At 47.6% G+C, this 18,674-nt stretch overlaps 1 protein-coding gene across 7 annotated transcripts in view; it reads left to right on the top strand.

Moving 5' to 3' along the window:
- PTPRE (protein tyrosine phosphatase receptor type E) overlaps positions 1-18,674 on the top strand; it is a 172,782-nt gene that overhangs the window by 36,677 nt on the left and 117,431 nt on the right. The gene's annotated exons all lie outside the window — the stretch shown is intronic.

Raw genomic sequence — 18,674 nt, 5'->3', positions numbered from 1 at the left:
CCTCATTTCAGGGCCAATAAGTAAGGACATATGCAGAAGAATGTTTATTATAGCAAAAAATAAGATAAAACAAGAAATGCGAAAGCCCATCGATAGGGAAAGGTTGAAAAAAGATGGTTCTGCTTCTGCATTATGGAACCATATGCAGCCCTCAGGGGTTACATGAGACCCCTAAGGGCTGCCAGGGTGGGATTTCTGTGATGCATCCATAGGTGAGAAGAACCAAATGTGTGAGGGCATTGTCATCTCCACAGAACCTACACCTGTGAGCACCTGTCTGTCTGTGATGGTGTGCATAGGGAAAGGTGTGCACAGACACACTGGAGGTTAGCTCGTGGATTATGTACACTGGGGAGTGTACAAGGGGACAGGCAGGAGGAAAGTACTCGAGGACTGCAGAAAGCTGTGTGTTCTGAGTGATCACGTACACTATGACTGAGGTAAAAGTCGCATCTGCATAGAGAAGAATTTATGCCATGGGGCGGCCACTAACATTTTGGATTCTGGTTCGCTCTCTTTCTCAGTTGTTTTTACAATGAACATTTTACAGTGATCACATTTATTTATGTGATCAGGAAAAATAGGTATATTTTAATTTTGAAAAACTAAATACAGATTTTTGAACAGAATAAGTAAAAGTTCTCAAAGATATCTGCTTTTAAAGCAAGCCAGACTCATCTACATTGAGAAGCTCCTCTACCAGGAATCCTTGTCCTGCACTGCCTCTTCAGGTGTCAGGACACACTGTGGAGGAACTGGAGGATCCCTCACGCTTTATGTTAGAAGTCTGTTTCTCTTTTTAAATGTTTCAAATCAGTCCTCTGGGTTTAAATTTTATGTGTTTGTCTATGCTTACAAACTCTAACACCTCTGTCATTTTATGTTGCCTTGGGACAGATTTTCACTGAGTTTAAGAGCGTGCTTTTTCTGTGCCTGGCCATCCTGCCATCTTGTAAAGGAGATCTCCTTTCACAGGACCACCCGTAGTCACCCACAGGACCCGTGGGATGCAAGAACACCAATTCTCATGTTCTTCTATAGAAAGGATCTGTCCTGGACCACATGTGGGCAAGAAAAGCCCCTGACTTTTAAAATTTAGTATACAGACTAAATGACATTATTCCCAAACCAGGATTGGCAAAACCATGGTTGGCAGTGGATTACCCAAGTTCAGTGTCCCTGGGGTACAGGGGAATGGGCGTAGGGATGGGAGAGGCTCATCTGGTGAGTGAGGATCACATGGTGAAAGACTTCCCATGCGACACCCAGGAGTTTGGGTGGTATCCTAGGGCAGAGTCTGTAGTTTACATTAGGGTTTATTCTTGATGTTGTACCTTCTGTGGGTTTTGACAAATCTGTAGTGACACACCTTTATAGTATCCTACAGAATAGTTTCAGTGCCATAAAAAACCCTTTGTGCTCCCTGGATTTGTTCCTGCCTCCCTCCTAACCCCTGGCAACCACTCATCTTTTTTTATTGTCTCCATAGTTTTGCCTTTTCCAGAATGTCATATAGCTGGGATTATACAGTGTGTAGCCTTTTGAGATTGACTTCTTTCACTTAGTAACATACATTTAAGTTTCCTCTGTCTTTTCCATGGCTTGATAGCTCATTTCTTTTTAGTGCTGAATAATATTTCATTGTCTAGATGTTCCAGTCTGTTTATCCATTCACCTACAGAAGGGTGTCTTGATTGCTTCCAAGTTTTGGCAGTTATGAATAAAGCGGCTATAAACACCTGTATGCAGATATTTGTGTGGACATAAATTTTCACCTCATTTGGGTAAATATCAAGGGACCTGATTTCTGGATCCTATGGTAAGAGTATGTTTCGTTTTGTAAGAAACTGCCAAACTGTCTTCCAAAGTGGCTGCACTATTTTGCATTCCCAGTAACGAATGAGGGTTTCTGTTGCTTCATATCCCCATCAGCATTTGGTATTGTCAGTGTTTTGGATTTTGGCCATCCTAATAGGTGTGTAGAGGCATCTCATTGTTGCTTTAATTTGTACTTCCCTGATGACATATACATGGAGCATCTTTTCGTATGCTTATTTGTCATCTGTATATCTTCTTCAGTAAGGTATCTGTTAAGGCTCCATTTTTTAGTCAGGTGGTTCATTTTCTTATTGTTGAGTTTTGAGAGTTTTTTGTATATCATTGATAACAGTCCTTTATCAGATATGTCTTTTGCAGTACTTTCTCTCCTAGTCTGTGGCTTGTCCTCTCACTCTCTTGACATTGTCTTTCACAGAGCAGTTTTTAATTTTAATAAAGTTCAGCTTATTGATTCTTTCATGGACCATTGTTGTGGTGTTGTATCTAAGAAGCCGTCACCATTTGCAAGGTCATCTAGGTTTTCTCCCATGTTATCTTCTAGGAGATTTATAGTTTTGATTTTTGCCTTTGGGTCTGTGATCCATTTTGAGTTAATTTTTGTGAAGGGTACAAGATCTGTTCTATGGTCATTGTTTTGCAAGTGGATATCTAGTTGTTCAAGCATCATTTTGTTGAAAAGAGTCTCTTTTCTCCATTGTATTGCCCTTGCTCCTTTGTCAAAGACCAGTTGACTATGTCTATGTGGGTCTGTTTTGGGGCTCTCTGTTCTGTGCTATTGATCTTTTCTCTTTTCCTTTGCCAGTACCATACTGTCTTGATTACTATAGCTTTATAGTAAGTCTTGAAGCCAAGTAGTGTCAGTCATCCAACTTTCTTCTTTTCCTTCAGTATTATGTTGGCTATTCTGTCTTTTGGCTCTCTCCATAAACTGTCAATATCTACAAAATAACTTGCTGGGATTTTGATTGGGATTGCATTGAATCTATACATCAAGTTGGGAAGGACTAATGTCTTGACAACATTGAATCTTCCCATCCATGAATATGGACTATCTCTCCATTTATTTAGTTCTTTGATTTCATTCATCAGAGTTTGTAGTTTTCCTCATGTAGATCTTGCACATATTTTGTTAGATTTATACCTAAGTATTTCATTTGGGCAGATGCTAGTGTAAATGGTATTGTGTTTTAAATTTCAAATTCTGCTTCTTCATTGCTGGTATGTAGGAAAGCAATTGACTTTTTTTATGTTAACCTTGTATCTTGCAACCTTGCTATAATTGCTTATTAGTTCCAGGAGTTTTTTTGTGGATGCTTTCATATTTTCTACATAGACAATCATGTCATCTGTGAACAAAAACAGTTTTATTTCTTACTTGCCGTCCTTGGATTCTTCCTGATCTTAGTGAGAAAGCTTCTAGTTCTGTGTCGTTATGTGTGGTTTTAGCTGTAGGGGTTTTTTGCAGATGTTTTTAATCAAGTTAGGGAAGTTCCCCTCTATTCTTAGTTTGCTGACAGTTTTTATCATGAATGGGTGTGGATTTTGTCAAGTGCTTTTTCTGTGTCTATTGATATGATCACATGATTTTTCTTCTTTAGCCTGTTGATATGATAGGTTACATTAATTGATTTTCAAATGGTGAACCAGCTTTGCATACCTGGGCTAAATTCTACTTGGTCATGGTATATAATTCTTTTGTGTGTGTGAGGAAGATAGCCCTGAGCTAACATCCGTTGCCAATCCTCCTCTTTTTTTTTTTTGGCTTGAGGAAGATTGGTCCTGAGCTAACATCTGTGCCAATCTTCCTCTACTTTGTAAGTGGGATGTCTCCACAGCATGGCTGATGAGTGGAGTAGGTCCACACCAGGGATCCGAACCTGAGAACCTGGGCCACCAAAGTGAAATGCGCAGAACTTTAACCACTGGGCCATGGGGCCAGCCCCTTTAATTCTTTTTATGCATTGTTGGATTCAATTTGCTAATATTTTGTTGAGGACTTTTGTATCTAGGTCCATGAAGGATATTGGTCTGTAGTTTTCTTTTCTTACAATGTCTTTGTCTGATTTTGGTATTAGGGTAATATGCTAACTTCATGGGATGAGTTAAGAAGCATTTCCTCTCCTTCTGTCTTTTGGAAGAGATTGTAGAGGGTTGGTACAATTTCTCTCTTCAGTGTTTGACGCACCAGTGACCCGTCTGTGCCTGGTGCTTTCTGTTTGGAAGCTTATTAATTATTGATTCAATTTCTTTAATAGATATAGTCCTGTTCAACTTGCCTGTTCCTCTATTTTTTTTAAACATAAATCCAGGTTAACTACAGGTTGGGGCTTGAGGGGAGTGGAGTAAGACAGTGCATGGATGTCCTAAAATTCTACCCACTTCATGCATTCACTCACCTGTTCATTCATTCATTAATTTGCATATTCATTCATTCGCTCATCCAATAGCCACCTACTGAACTGGTTTACCAGGAATAAGCCCTGCCTGAAGATGACAGCACATGCATTTCTTATGCCTTCGTGTGCTGCTCCTTGGATAACTTACGTTTTTTGTTTTTAAAGTGTAACTGCACATCCTCCATTAGTCTATATTTTGTAATAATCATTGAAATAAGCTTGATGGAAGGCACACTTCCGGAATTTGCAGGGGGAGTGATTGCCAAGCAAATTAGAACATAAGTCCGGGAAGATGTTTGTGTTTAAACCACACACTTTCAAATGGCCTTAAGCACTTTCTCCAGAGTGGTTTAGGGCACGGCTATGGACTCAGACCCTTGTGGTTTTGACCCTTGCTCAACCACCTGGTGGCTGGGAGACCCAGGATTGCCTCCTCATCTCTTTAATCCTCCTTTCTCTCATTTTTAAAATGCAAATAATAATAATAGCAACCTTGCAGGCTGCTTGTGAGGATAAATGAGATAATGTTATAGAGCTTCTAGCACCAGGCTTGGCAGGCCACCAGCAGTAGGACTTGTCTTTATTAATCCATCGAGGGCAGATGTGGGGAGAGTCTGCTCAGGGATGCAGGGGATGCAGACACAGGAGTTAGTGCCTCTGCTCACAGGGGACATTCTGTGCTCCAGAAGCCAGGATGGATGAAGCTTCTTATTGCCAAAGATGGAAGGGGGTCAGAGATGAGGGAAGGGAACGAATGGCAGAAGCCAGTCAAGAAGGAGGTGGGTGCAGGCTTGCCGGCGTGCTGGCCCTGGGTCAGATAGTGGCACCTGAAGTGGACTCAGAAGGGCGAGGTGGGATGGACATGGTGAGTCGAGCTTCTCCCCTGCAGTCTACACACCGGCATTGTGCTCCATGTAGAGCAGAAACGGAGGAAGCAAGGGCTGAGGCGGGTTCCAGCGAGAGAGAACAGGTCAAGGATGAGCACAGCCAAGCAAAGCCTCCTCTGTTTGCTGAGAGCCAAGGTTTCCTATCTGTTCACTTTAAGGTCCTTTATCAACTTCTCCTGGCTGTGGGCCCTTGGATAACTTCTCTGCCTTTCACACTTAGGCCTCATGGGATGCTTTCTTGCTCTTCTGCATCCAGCTCCAGCAATTGTGTCTCATTGGGGTCTGGTTTCTCCCCGTACTTCACCTGGTCCCCTCTGACCCTGAGCTCCTGGGGTCTCACACACACACAGACACATCTTTTCATAAAATACCTTTGTGGCCTCCGGAGCTCAGAGTGGGTCCAAGTCATCTTTAGACCCCTAACTCAATCAGTGTGTAAATTTGCCATCACCCAAACATTTCATGAATTGATGAGCATTTAGCTCCAGCAGCCCCCAAGTGTGAGCCTTTTTCTTATCCAGAAACAAGTGGTTCCCACTTGCTCCTCGTCTTTGCTGTTAGCACGCATTCAGATGATGCCAACGAATTGGCTTCTCGAGGCAGAGCTGAGGGTTTCAGAGGGATCCCGCTCACCCCCACGTGCCCAGAATGTCTGTGGCCTTCTCCGGGGCATGTAAGCGCTTTCTTCAGCTCACACAAGTGAACACGCTCAGACATTCAGTGAAATCTCCCAGCTGCAGTCTGATTCTTTCAGATCACTATCCGTGACAGTCACCCCTTTTTGGAGCTGGGCTGGTGGGAGGTGAGACGAGAACAGTGCTGGCTTGTTGGGGAGCTGTTTGGAAGCACCCAGCATGGAGAATTGAAAATACTTCCTCAGAGGCTTCTCTCCAGGGCAGGGTAGGCTGGGGAGGACTGGGCCTTGGTGAAGGCCAGCGGCACCTCGGCCTCCCTCTCCAGGAAGAGGCCTCTCTTTCTGCCCAGGACCTAGGGACTGTGCCACAAGACAGTGATAAGAGGGGGAGTGGGACTCTCCCAGGAGGCCACGGGTGGCCTGGAACTTAAGACAGACTAACGCTGGCACATGCAGAGTGCAGGCCTCTTGACTAAGCCGGAGCCCCTTGGTCTGCTCTGGGATACCCGTGCCCACAGTGCTCCAGGCCCTGCGAGAGAAAGCGTGACCCTGGGAGCCTGTCCTTTACAGCTGCCTGACTCCCTCTCTGCCCGGCACCTGTCTCTTCCTCTGTGTCACTTAGTATGCACTTGGCATATCCTGTGTGTGCTTGGTAGTCATGTACATCTGTTTGTGTGTTAATGTAATTACTCCTGACTGTAGGCAACGCTAAGCAGGGCCTGACTGTCGTGCTCATGCTCTGTCCCCACGCTTAGCAGGTCCAGGCACGTTGTGGGTACTTGGCAGGTACCTGTGGAATGAATGAATGAGTGAGTGAATGAATGAATGAGTGAAAGAAGACATGAAATGTGCCTTGCATGATGCTGGCATACAGTGATCACTGAGGAGATGCTCGTTCTGGGGATGGGAGAGCGACTCTCAATTTTCCTTTGTGTGTTACTGGGTTGTTTTAATTTCACTGAACAATAGGCATTTATTACCTTTTTCTTTTTAGGTTCTGGGTACCAGCAAGGAAACACAGTGAGAGTTCGGTGCTTCCTTCTTGCTGGGACCCAGGGGTTGAGGGAAGTCTGGCCACCCAGAGCACACGCCTTCAACCCCTGATGGGGGAGGTGGCCCCGGGTACAGCTCCCTGCACCTGCAGGAAGGCCAACACCAGTGGAGTGCGGGCACCGTGCCAGGTCTCACGTACCCTGTCTTACAGCTCTCAGGGCACCGCCAGGTAGGTTAGGGAGCCCAGGCCTGAAGGTGCGGTAACTTGTTCCCAGTGGCTCAGCTCGCTGGACGGCGGGCACAGGGCCACTGCTGCATCCACTGCCTGCAGCTGCTCTGCTCCATGGGGCACAGACCCACTCCGGTGAAACAGAGGCCCCCTTCACCTGGAGGGGCGGGGCTGGTGGCGGGGTCTGCTGGGCTGAGGACTGGTGAGCCTGCGGGCATCCCTCCCAGTTCTGCACCAGCACTTCCACTTTCCCCTGCATTGTCCCCGTGCTGCTTGTTACTTACCTGTCAAAACCAGACCCACCATTTTTAATCCGCTGCAGTAAAATTACAGCTTTCAATGTTTATAGGGCATGGGCCCTGTTCAAGGCACAGCCCTGTGTGGCCTGGGGCAGACAGAGCCGGCTCCTTCGCTAGGACCTCTACCTACCCCAGTGTCCTGTAAGGCGTGAGCTGTGCTCAGGGTTGGGGTCTTCACACTTTGTCAGGGAAGAAGGAATGAAGCCCTGTCCCTCAGAAGCCCTCTGACTGCTCACATCACTGTCCCTTAGAGACTCATGCTAGTTATTAAGACGGCTGATTTGTTTTCCCTGCAATCTGATCTCTGGAGTCAAGCCTCTGTGAGAGTCTGTGCTGCACTGCTTGATAGATCCAGGCAGAGCAAGTACTCTTGGCAAGTGTTTCCTTTACCTGGCTGGTTAGAATGGGGGTCAGTGCTGCAGGTTAAGATTTATCCTCGAGGCCCGCACAAGGACATCAAAGGTTTATCCTAAAGAGTCTCCAGACACCCTCCCATCCTTCCATCCATCCTCCCATTAACATGTGCCAGGCCATTGCCCAAGCGTCTCTGGCATCTTAAGCATTTACCATTGGGAAAAGATAAGGTGTATTGTGAAAAAGCAGTAGTTCGTTTCAGGTTAAGGTCAGTTCAGGGTAGACATGGGGATGAGTCAGAGATGGTTTGGAAAAGTAGTTTGCCAGCCTGAGGACCTGAGATGTCAATGGGGAACCATAGAATGTTTTAGAGCAAGGTCGTGGCCTGATCAGATCTGCATCTTAAAAGATTGCAATTGGCCAAGAGGAGTTGAGGCTTGGGGATTATTTGGGACACTACTACAAGAGTCCATTCATCACACAAGCAAACATTTATTAAACATGAATTATATACTCGGGCTTGTGCTGACTTAGAAGGATGAATTGGAAATGGTGATGCCTTTGATTGAATCCAGAGGAAAGTAACCAGAGCTGAACAGAGACCAGAGTTGGTCAGGAAAGATGAATTCTCAGTGCTCTCACAGTGGGTGGGGCAACACCAAGGATGCCACATGCGTATTAGGGGTGCAACAGCTTAAGGTAGTTGTTCTCAGCTGGGGGCGACTTTGCCCCCAAGGGACATTTGCAAAACCTGAAGACAAGTTTGATTGTTATGACTCGGGTGGGAGGTGTTACTGTTGTTTAGTGGGTGGAGGTCAAGATACTGCTAAACATTCTACAATGCACCTGACAGACCCCCCACGACAAGGATTATCTGGTCCACAATGTTAGTAGTGCCAAAGCAGAGAAATCCCAGGCTAGGACAATGCCTCAGTGGGTAGGAAGGAGTCTGGCCATCCACAGAACCAGGGCCTGGAGAGGTAGTGGTCTTCGGATATATCCAGTTGGGGTGCCTTCAGATTCCTATGTGGAAGTGGAGATGTGTGTCTGGAGACCTCAACTGGGGGGTCACGGGCTGAGAAACATTGGCTGAGGCTGGAGGAAGGATGTGCATCCAAGGAAGGGGTTCCGTGGAGGACAGCCATTGAGATGGCAGCTAGGCCCCACCGAGACGTGTGAAAATACAGATAACCTGCAATACCCCAGCATCTTTCTCCTGCCTAACAGGGGCTGGGGGGAGCAGACACAACCAAAGGGTGTGGGCCCAGTCTCCATGCTGCATGCACACACTGGCTGGCAGAAATGTCTGGAATGCTCCCCCAGCACTCTAGCATTAATTAATTCCCACTCCTTCAGCTCTCCGCCAAGGCTGCTTCCTACAGGAAGCCCTCCCTGGCTGCTAGTCTGGGTCAGACTGCATCTTCTCAAAGCACCGTGTTCATTAATGTGAACATGCGCCTCCCGTCTGTCTCTCCCACCACCCTATGAGCTGCGTGAGAGCCAGAGGGCCGTCTGAGTTGGCCCATCATGGTATCTTGAAAGCCAGCACGTGGCAGGAGCTCAGGAAATGTTTTATGAATGAATGCCCTTTGTTCTTGATAGCTGAGTCCTCTTTGCTCTGCTTATATGATAAAGTTAAATTGACAAATCCAAAGTGGAGGAGGAAATAATTTCCAATCCCGGAGAGGTGCAGTCTGGAATGAGTACAGATGAGTCCCCTCCTTCCTCACCTGGGGGCTGCTGTGTGTGTGTGCAAGTGCACATGTGTGCATGTACGAGTGCGGAAGCCTCTGGCCTGGGGGTGGTCTCCAGCAGTCCAAGGCCACTGGCCCACTGCTGAGCGCGGTCAGGTTCACCTCTGGGGAAGCCCAGGCCCTGGGCACCGGGAGCTCTGTATGGAGGCAGGAAGGAGAGTCTGCTCTGGGCCCGGGCAGCATCTCCAGCTCCAGGGCCGATCTTCAGAGCCGCCTGGCCTCTCAGCCTGAGGCACAAAGATGGTTTCTCCTTCTTGGAGGAAGACCCAGGCCCCATGCCTTCGATCTCTCTGACTTTTCATCCATTGGTAAAAGTGTTCAGTGGTACTTTCTTAAAGCAAGCATCAGAGTTAGCCCTGGCCGCTCAGTCTTACCATCTTCCTTCTGGGGTCCTCCAGCCTGTTTCCTGCTGGGACCACTCCTGCGAAGCTAATTGTATCTGAAGTTGAACCCGGTGTGATTGCAGTTCATTACCCACTCCCAGCTGGCAAGGTGTCCTTTTCCTTTATTAAGTTCAAAATTTGAGGAATATATTTTTATAGATGATGCTTCCAGTTGTCTCTAAGAATTAAGGAAGTTCTTAATTCTGTTTTTTCCAGCCCGTGGCTACCTGTGGACAATTCTCAGTTTTAAGGGAAAGAGTTACTCTCCATTAATGAACCCAGGTGCCTGAAGAGTTCCTTTCATAGTCCAGGGCACCTGCGTGACATGGCAGTTCATCCTTCTTGCCAAGATACAGTTTGGTAACATTTGGGAATATTACTTTGGGGAATGCAAACTCTTCAGGTAGTGATTTAAAAAAATACCTCTCTGCCCCAGTGATGCCGTGAAGAGTCTCATTTTCAATAAGCATTCGCTGTCAGTTGTGTAATTTTCAGAACAGAGGCCCATCAGCAATCTCCTAGACATTGGCATTTTGCTGGAAGGTTGGAGAGTTCCCTGGATCGCACGGAAACTTCGGTCTGGGTGAATGACAGGGTCCACCCAGCAGGTTGTTCTTGGCTAGTCCCACCAAAATGCCACAAACACGTTTGGGCTTTAAACATCTCTTTTCCCAATCTCTTAGAATGCTTTGAAGGTCCTGCACTCGACTTGTGAAATTCTATCCAAGCTGATTTCCGTAGTAAGTGTGTCACTACTACAATAAGCGGGTTTTACGTCTTAAGAAGCTTTTTTAACTCGAGCTTCCATAGTGATATTTCTATCGTCATCAAGTGGCAGGAAATAGATGCTGGCTCCTTTAATTGTATCATTCTAAATGTCACGAGAATGGCAAGGATCTTTAGAAGACAAAAGAAGCACTCCAATTAGAAATTCCCATGGTAACTAAGAGAGCGCCCTCTTCTTTTTCCCTTTCTGTGGCTATTTTAAGTACCTAAATTGATGTACGTCCCTGTGGAAATGTGAAAAAAGCATGGAAGGGGTACGTCCACTCCGCCGGGAGTTTGGGGGGATTTCTGTTGTAAACTGTTTTCTTCTTTTGATTCCTTCCCGGGTATTTGCAGTAGAAGGTAAGAGTTGGCTCCTGATCAGAGGTGCTTACATTTCCCTAAATTAGGAAGAGGTCAGGATTTCCCTTTGTGTTCCTTCTGTAGTTTACATTAAAACATAAATACATGCACAACTTCATTTCGTGTTCCTCTTACAGTTTATATTAAGGTGTAAATATAAATGTATTTTAGTGGCCAGATGTTAGATGATAAAACTGGCTTAATTTGAGCTAAACGGGGGGACCCCTCCTCGGGTGCAGTGAGGGTCTCAGCCCAGAAACCTTGTCTCTGCCTGGAGCTACTGGAGAGCCTTCAGACCTTGGCTGGCTCAGCATCCCGCCCGCCTCTCACCTTGTTCCGTACTGGACAGGGCACACTGAATTCACTGGCAGTGGGCCATACCCCTGGACACTGTGGTCTCCATCTTTCTGCACTGCCCTCCTCCCCACCTTAGTGCCAAGGACCCGGGGCCCTGGGCGCCTCTGCAGAGTCACTGGTCCCAGGGTGGTCTGTAGGCGCCCACACTCACAGGGAGTAAGCATGATCCTCTCTCAATGTCCGACAACCCCACGAAGCGGGCGTGCATTTTATCCCATTTTAGCAGGAGGAGTGGATGCTCAGGAGGCCAGACGCCACTTCTTGGGTCAGCAGGTTCGCAGCATCTGAGCGGCATCTGCTCCTCTCAGCAGCTGTGTGGAGCCCTCTGGACACTCGTGTTCTGAAAGGAATTGCTAGAAGGTTACCCATCATGTATGTTTTAAAGTGGGTCAGGAAACGGAAGGAAAGGTAGGACTGTGGGAGGTTTCTCAGTAATAATATATTGACAGATATTACAGCCAGATATTACAGCCAAAACACATGTAGAGGGAAACTTTTTGGAGAAGGTAGTGGTCATGGTAATGATAAAAAGCCAGTATTTATTAAGCACTGAGTATGCATTATCCATGCCAGACACCATACAAGGTGCGTAATGGACACTGCTTTGCACATCCTGCACCACCACCCAGTTTGCCAGGGCATGAGGGCCTCACCGGCCCGCAGGATTTTCAGGATAAAACCAAGAAGGTCCGGGGCAAAGTGGGACAAGCCAGTCATGCCCCCACTACCCCGAGTAAAGGTGGACGTCCCTCAGTTTGTGGATGGAAATCCCGTGGCTCAGAAAGGTCAGGGTGACCTGCCCAGGTTCCTCTGACCGCAGGAAGACCAATGCATGTCGGACCTCAAGTCGCGTGCTTTGACTACAGCACCCTTATCACGGCTGTGAGGCCGTCCCCAGCAACTGGAGGCTCAAGGTCATCCGTATGACCCACACCCTAAAAAGGTTTACCTGCAAATTGGAGATTCCCATTTCCTTTTGGAAAAAAAATAGGGTAAAAATCAGAAAATTATTTTCAAATAAAGTTCATGCCTTAAGGTAAACAAGCTTGTTCTACGAGAAATCAGGCTTTTGATGGCAAACGAACGAACACTTCAGGGTAAAGGCAGGCCAGAAGCACTGTTCCATTCGATCGCTCAGGCTCTGCATGCTCATGGTCGTCTGTCCCCTGTTGTGTGAGGAGCAGATGATGCGAGAACGTTTCTCAGTTGCCCATGTTTGTAAATTGATTTTTTTTAGACGAGTTAGTTAAATTGTTTGCTTATTTCTTCAGGGTAAAAAGCTATACCAGCAGTGATCCAAAATAGTAGATCAAATTGAAACATCCGTACAGAAAAGTGTACAGAATTCATACATGCAGAGAGCGTTGGGTCTTCACGAAGCGAGCCAGCCGTGTGGCCAGCACCCAGACGAAGGAGTCCGCATGGCCAGCCCCTACTCCAGCCTCTCGGTGCTCGCTCCCGGTCCCTTCCCTCACCTTGCCAGGGGTAACACTCCCCACTTCTAACACCAGGCATTCGCTTTGCCTGCCTTTAAACTTTATATAAATGGAGTGTGCAAAGTCTTTTTTTAATGTTTATTAAACACTGACGATGTGTAAGTTGCTATGTAGATTTCCAATGAATCTCAATGACTTGGCTTTGAATGCATCCCAGTTTGCTCTTATGGATGCACCTGTGTCCCCATATAGGTTGCAGAGGTCTTGGCAGTCAGTCCTCAAAGTCCATATTCACCCAATGACCAGCTCACATCCTGTCTGTGTTCAGGAAGGCATCGTGCTGTGTAAGTCAGTCATTTAAAATTCAGCATGACTGTGAATTCAACAAAGTAATTTTCTTTTTGTGTTGTTGGGAAGTTTTTTGAATGCCGAAGTCATTTGCACTATGGGCTCCAGCAAACAAGTTGGGACAATGAAGACAGGAAGCCACTATTAGGTTTGCGGGTGGAGGGGGAGGTAGCATTCAGAAGTCATCCTACATGGCAGTGCTCAGCAGAGACCTGATGTCCAGTGAAGGCACAGCTGTTTCCAGACAGTCCCCTTCATGGGCCAAGGTCTACCTAAAAAAATGCTCGCCCATCCTGGCCTTCTGGGACCCCTGCCTCTAACGTCCTGGCAATCGTCAGTCAGTGCCCAGGGCAGGAAGCTCCCACCATGTCTGTCCTGCAAGCTGGCGTCACTGCTGCTATGTTTTGGTAATCTGTGCTCTTTACCGTCCAGAAGGGCTTGGGGCAGCTTGTGGAAGGGAGGCTGCGCTGTGTCAGGATGGGACATAACTGAGGTAGATTTTGATTTGGATGCTGTCTTCACCATGTGCTGGCCGAGTGACTGAGCTCCTGACTTCTTCCTCTTTAACTCCGATTTCTGCTCTATGAGGTTGGAATAATAATAACTGGGCCGCTGCAAGCAGTCAGTTGAAAATATTTTGTGGCAGCACCTTGCACAAATAGGCATTCGATAAATGCCGGCTCCCCCACCCTGGAGATAAGATGTGATTTCAATTGTGCCTTAAATTCGATCCTAAGCTTCCTGGCTGACAAGGCAAAAATGAAAACACGATGGCTTGTATTGTTCTAGTCAGATTAAAAGATTGTTCCCAGTTTTTCAGGAAATATAAACACTTTCCTGGTGCTAGATTCTAAGACAATTTTATTTTGAAAGCTTGAGTAATTCAGTTGATAGGGTTTGCAACAATTATTTTTTTCCTCTAGAAGATGGAGAAATCACCTTTCTATTGCCATAGCATGTATTAATCCTTTAATTAAAAAATACTGACCTGAGGATATAGTACTAAGTATGGAAAGCTAATGCCTTGGCGTTAGGATTAAGTAAGTTCTGTTTCTCCATTTCTTTCTCCATCTCTTTTTAGTGGACCTCTTATAATAATGACATAAAGGAAAAGGGCACAAAGTCTGGAGTATGAGAGGAATCCCTTCTTCACTGGGTGCTTGATGCCGCTGCTATGTGTCGGGGATGTACAGAAGTTCTCGCACCTTCGCAGGGTGGCTGTGACGATGAAGGAGATACATCCATAAAAGTGCTGTGCACGTTCTTGGCATCAGCATCTGTAAAGGAGATAGATGGGAAGCTTTTCTGCCCTAAAATTAAACTCTGGTTAGTCAAGAACTGAGTGGGCCGTTGACACATGTCACCAGTGCTTTGTTAAAGTGTGCCGGTTCGTGAGTGTGGGGCTCTGCTCCAAGCTCCCTGGGCGTCGGGATGCTGAGCCGGGAGCCTTACAGGGATGCCAGCCACAGGGAGGCGTGGATGTCTCCTTCTCTCCTCCTGCCTGGAAACTCCAGAATTTGGATTCGTTTGCAAATGCAAGCTGAATGTTGAAAACATTTCAGTTGAGTTCTTTTTTCATAGAGGAACTTACACACACATAAATAAAGAATAGCATATAGCCAAGGTGTTTCCCAGCCCTGAGTGGCCAGGGGGCCTCACACACCTGCAGACTCTAGGCTGGGAGAGGCGAGGTGAGGGAACTGTGAAAAGCAGGGGGCTACTTCATATTGGCGTTCTTGGGGAACCTGACCCCCAGTGGCCTTCAGGAACGGAGCTGCTACGTGGCACCGAGAGACACCCGGATCCCAGAGCTAGGCAGTGTGATGGAAGGGCAGTGAGGGGCCCCGTCACGGTAACCACAGCTCTGCAGATGGAAGGTCTGCACTTGCAGAATTAGCGGGAATCCGGGCTCCAAGCCTGGAAGGCCCTTCTCCCGCTCTCTGCCCACCCCAGGACCAGACGTGTGTCCTTTGAGGCGACTGATCTGTTCTCCCTCTTTGCCTGTCCCTGGTGGGGGGAAGTTCCCCTCACCACCGTTGATAACTCATCTGTCGTACTTTTTTTTGTGGCCCCAAGCACCTAGTAGACACCGTAGGCATGTGATAAATATCTGCTGGTCAACCAATTCCGTATTGCAGCCACAGATGGAGCGAGGCCTCTGAGCGTCCTGCAAACCACTCACCATTCTAAATTCTGAAGCTTGGCGGTTTTGATTATTTGTTCATTAATCCTACTAATGGACGCTAATTACAACGACATTCATGAACGAGATAACCTGATATTTTTCCCTTGTTGAAGATTTTAGGTGGATGATATTTCTATTCACGTCATAGGAATCTTTTATTGGAGAAAGACCATTTCATTTTGATTATGACTGTTTCGAATGATTAGTCATTTTTAAAATAAATCATCCCCCCAGGTGAAATTTATCTCAGGCCCCTGGTTGGATAGATAGGCTTCTATGTCATTAAAATTAATTGACGTAGCAAAATCAGCTGGAGTCATTTTCCTGTCCTGTATCTGTGATGAAACTGGAGCCCTCCCTTCTGACACACAGCAGCAAAGGTCTCTGTATCCTTTGTCATGTACAGAGGGCCTACCTGAAAGTCATGCTGAACTGAACTATTACGAAGGGCCTTGTATGACGTGAGTCGTGAGCTCCGTTCACCATGTGTACACACTGTGCTGATGTGGTACTCGCTGAGGCTGGTGTGATGACACAAATGATCACTCCAAATGTTCACGCCCGATGGAAGTCCACCTACAGAAGGACTCGGTGGGCACAGGGGGTCCAGCCCAGGATGAGGGATCAGGGAACTGTTGGGAGGAGGGGTCTTACAGTAAGAGACGTGGGTTGAGGATGAGGTGTGATATGAAATTGAGGGATGTCACCCGTGTCCTCAGGGCTTCTGTTTCCTGACCTGTAAGGCAGGGCGGGTTGTTCTCAGCTCTCCGCTCTGTGACCAGGGTTTGGCGAGATGCTGCCTGCCTGATGTGTGACACACGGGGCTGCCCTGGGCACGAGAGCCTGTGCGTGGTAGCCCTGGCCTCGCTGTCATCACAGTTATGGTGCACTTCAGTTCTCTGAGAAGGAGCCCTGGGGAGGAGGTCACGTCCCCATCCAGTCCTGCACTGGGAGCTACCGCGTGAGGCTGTTCTTGGGGGATCTCCAGGGCCCATGATTTCCAGTCTAGTTGAAAGGAAAGGGGGTTTCTTAGAAACTTGGTGGCTCTTGAATGAAGCTCTCAACTCTCCAATGGCCAAGGATACAGGCCAGGAGGGTGGGTGGTTGGTGCAGGCCAGTAGGGGACACCTGCTGGGCTCGCGAGGGGACCATGAGAGGTTTCGTTTCTCTGAGGCCTCCTGTCAAATTCAGGCTCAGCCTTGAACTCCGTGCAATTTTCCCAAGTTCAACTTCCAGAGCTTTTACTGTTTCAGAGGCCTTTCTTTGAATTTGCTGGTGACTACTGGATCTGAGTTTGGGGTTGGGGGAAGATGGTATTTCGGTGTCCTCGGCCTTGACATGTCAGATAAACTGTTGGCTTTTTAAGGAAATGGTGCTTCTTGACCACAAGGACACTGTTGGGAGGGAGTGTCACTGCGAGTGTCCTTCCTCTGGTCGGCAGGGTCGAGACCACTTCCTCTGACACAGCCTGGGGACCGCTCCTCTGCATGCAGCTTGTCTCCCAGGATGTGATTCCTGGCCCCACATCAAAGCACTGGATTTCCCAAACGCTGGGGGCATTATTGCCCAGCACCCAAGAGCAGAGGTCCAGTGGAATCTGATTTCAGGCTCAACCTCTTACTGACCATGTGTCTCGTGTGACTCGCTTCAAGGCTGTCTGGAGGATTACATGGACCCCTGTATGGAGATCGTCAGTGTTGCTCAGATCCCTGTGAATGTGGCCCCACCTCACGGCACCCCCCTGCCCAGGGCAAGCAGTGGCCTTTCTGCCTCTGGCAGAGCTGCCCCGCTCACCCTCTCCCCTTCACAAGCTCATTCACACAACGCTGTGTCATTAGATCATCATCTGAAGTTGTCCATGACCTCCTGTGTGGAGGCCACTGAAGTACAGAGAGGACACAGAGCCAGCCCAAAGTCACCAGCTAGGCAGGTCGCCCAGCCTTGCACAGCGCAGGAGGCAGGGCTCAGGCTTGGGGAGCTTACGCTCGGCGTCTTCCTCCCTCCCTCAGACTGGGATTACAGGACAGACCGCCAGCCGGCTCTGCATGAGGTGGGTGAGGGCCCTGGGCACACGCAGTGCGTGCCAACACACTAGCCCCTCTCTGCCTCCTGCCTCTGACATCTCATTCACACCAATGCTGGGACTAGAAAGATTGTCAGAGCGGATGGAATCTGTACATTTTAAGATGATTCCTTGAGTTGTAAAGAAACAAAATACTGCCTTCCAGTGGAAGAGGAGGGCTGACCTTTATAGGTAGACACGCAGAATGCCAGTTAAACATTACACTTCTGTGGCAGTAGATTGTTCCAGAATGGGGCGCTGCATATTTGGGATATAATGCTGTTTTTGTTTTCACATGAATACTGCAGTGTTCTTACGTGTGGAGGAGGGATCCGCTACAAGCTCACAGAACTTGTCAGTAGTGGGCACGGGCCCTCGGCAGCGCGTCTCAAGCCTGGAGACATTTTTGTTAATAGTTCAGAGATTTATGAATCTCCCGAAAGCTCACCTTTCCTAATGAACTTTACGTTTAATGGAGACCTTTAGCTTTTCCGTCCAAAGATGGTAAAACCTCTGCCAGCGTATGCGGATGTTCCCTGCCACCTCTCGTTGTTTTAAAGCTGGCCTCTTCCCTGTGCGTTTTACATGGATTCTTAGTAATGAGCTAGTTTAGATGGGTCAGGTCGGCCAGTTAGGTGGGGGGAAGTCATTAAACCAAAATATTTGAGGGTTTTTTGGGCAAAATAAGTGGTTGATTAGCAGACCTTTCAGATATTTGGTTTACTAGTTTTCAGTTTTTCTTAGAAACTAACACACTTCTCTGCTCTGGGTACCACTTTCCTGAAAGGGATTGGTGCCATTTTCAGACAGATTTTTTCTCCTTTTCTTATGATGCTAATGTATTTTCTTAGGCTGTCAGTGACGTCCTCCTCCGAGTGTCTCTGAGGGATGTCCGTACAAGTCACTTCCTGGGGACTCTTGGACAGGACGTCACCTCGAGAAATGGCAAACCTTCTACCCAGCCCTCAAGTCAGGCGGGAGGTCACCTTTTATTTCTTCCTTCCCCTTCCTTCCTCCTCATATACCTTCCCCAGGGCTGGTGGGCTCCGCTGCCTTGATCTTTAAACAGCCGCCTGCCCCCAGCTCCATCCCTACTGCCACTGCCCTCAGATGGACCTCCCCGGACCATCCACATGGCATCTTTGTTGCTCACGGATCCACCGCCCACACACAGGCTCAGTCCTAACCTTCCTTCTCTCTGCAGCCACCATGGTGACCTTCCTTGCAGAGAGCAGAAAGGGACATCCAGGCCTGCAGACGTCTGAGCTCAGTATGGGGTCCTTTATGTGGATTATCTCTTCTTTTAACCCAGCACCATAAGGATTATTGTCTCTATTTCACAGGTGAGAAAACTAAGGCTCTAAAAGGTTATGTGACTTACTCCGAGGTT

The sequence above is a fragment of the Equus asinus genome, chromosome 2 (genome assembly GCF_041296235.1).
Source record: "Equus asinus isolate D_3611 breed Donkey chromosome 2, EquAss-T2T_v2, whole genome shotgun sequence".
NCBI lineage: Eukaryota > Metazoa > Chordata > Mammalia > Perissodactyla > Equidae > Equus > Equus asinus.
The sequence above is the reverse complement of the archived record's forward strand: the minus strand, read 5'-3'. Positions and strand labels throughout refer to the sequence as shown.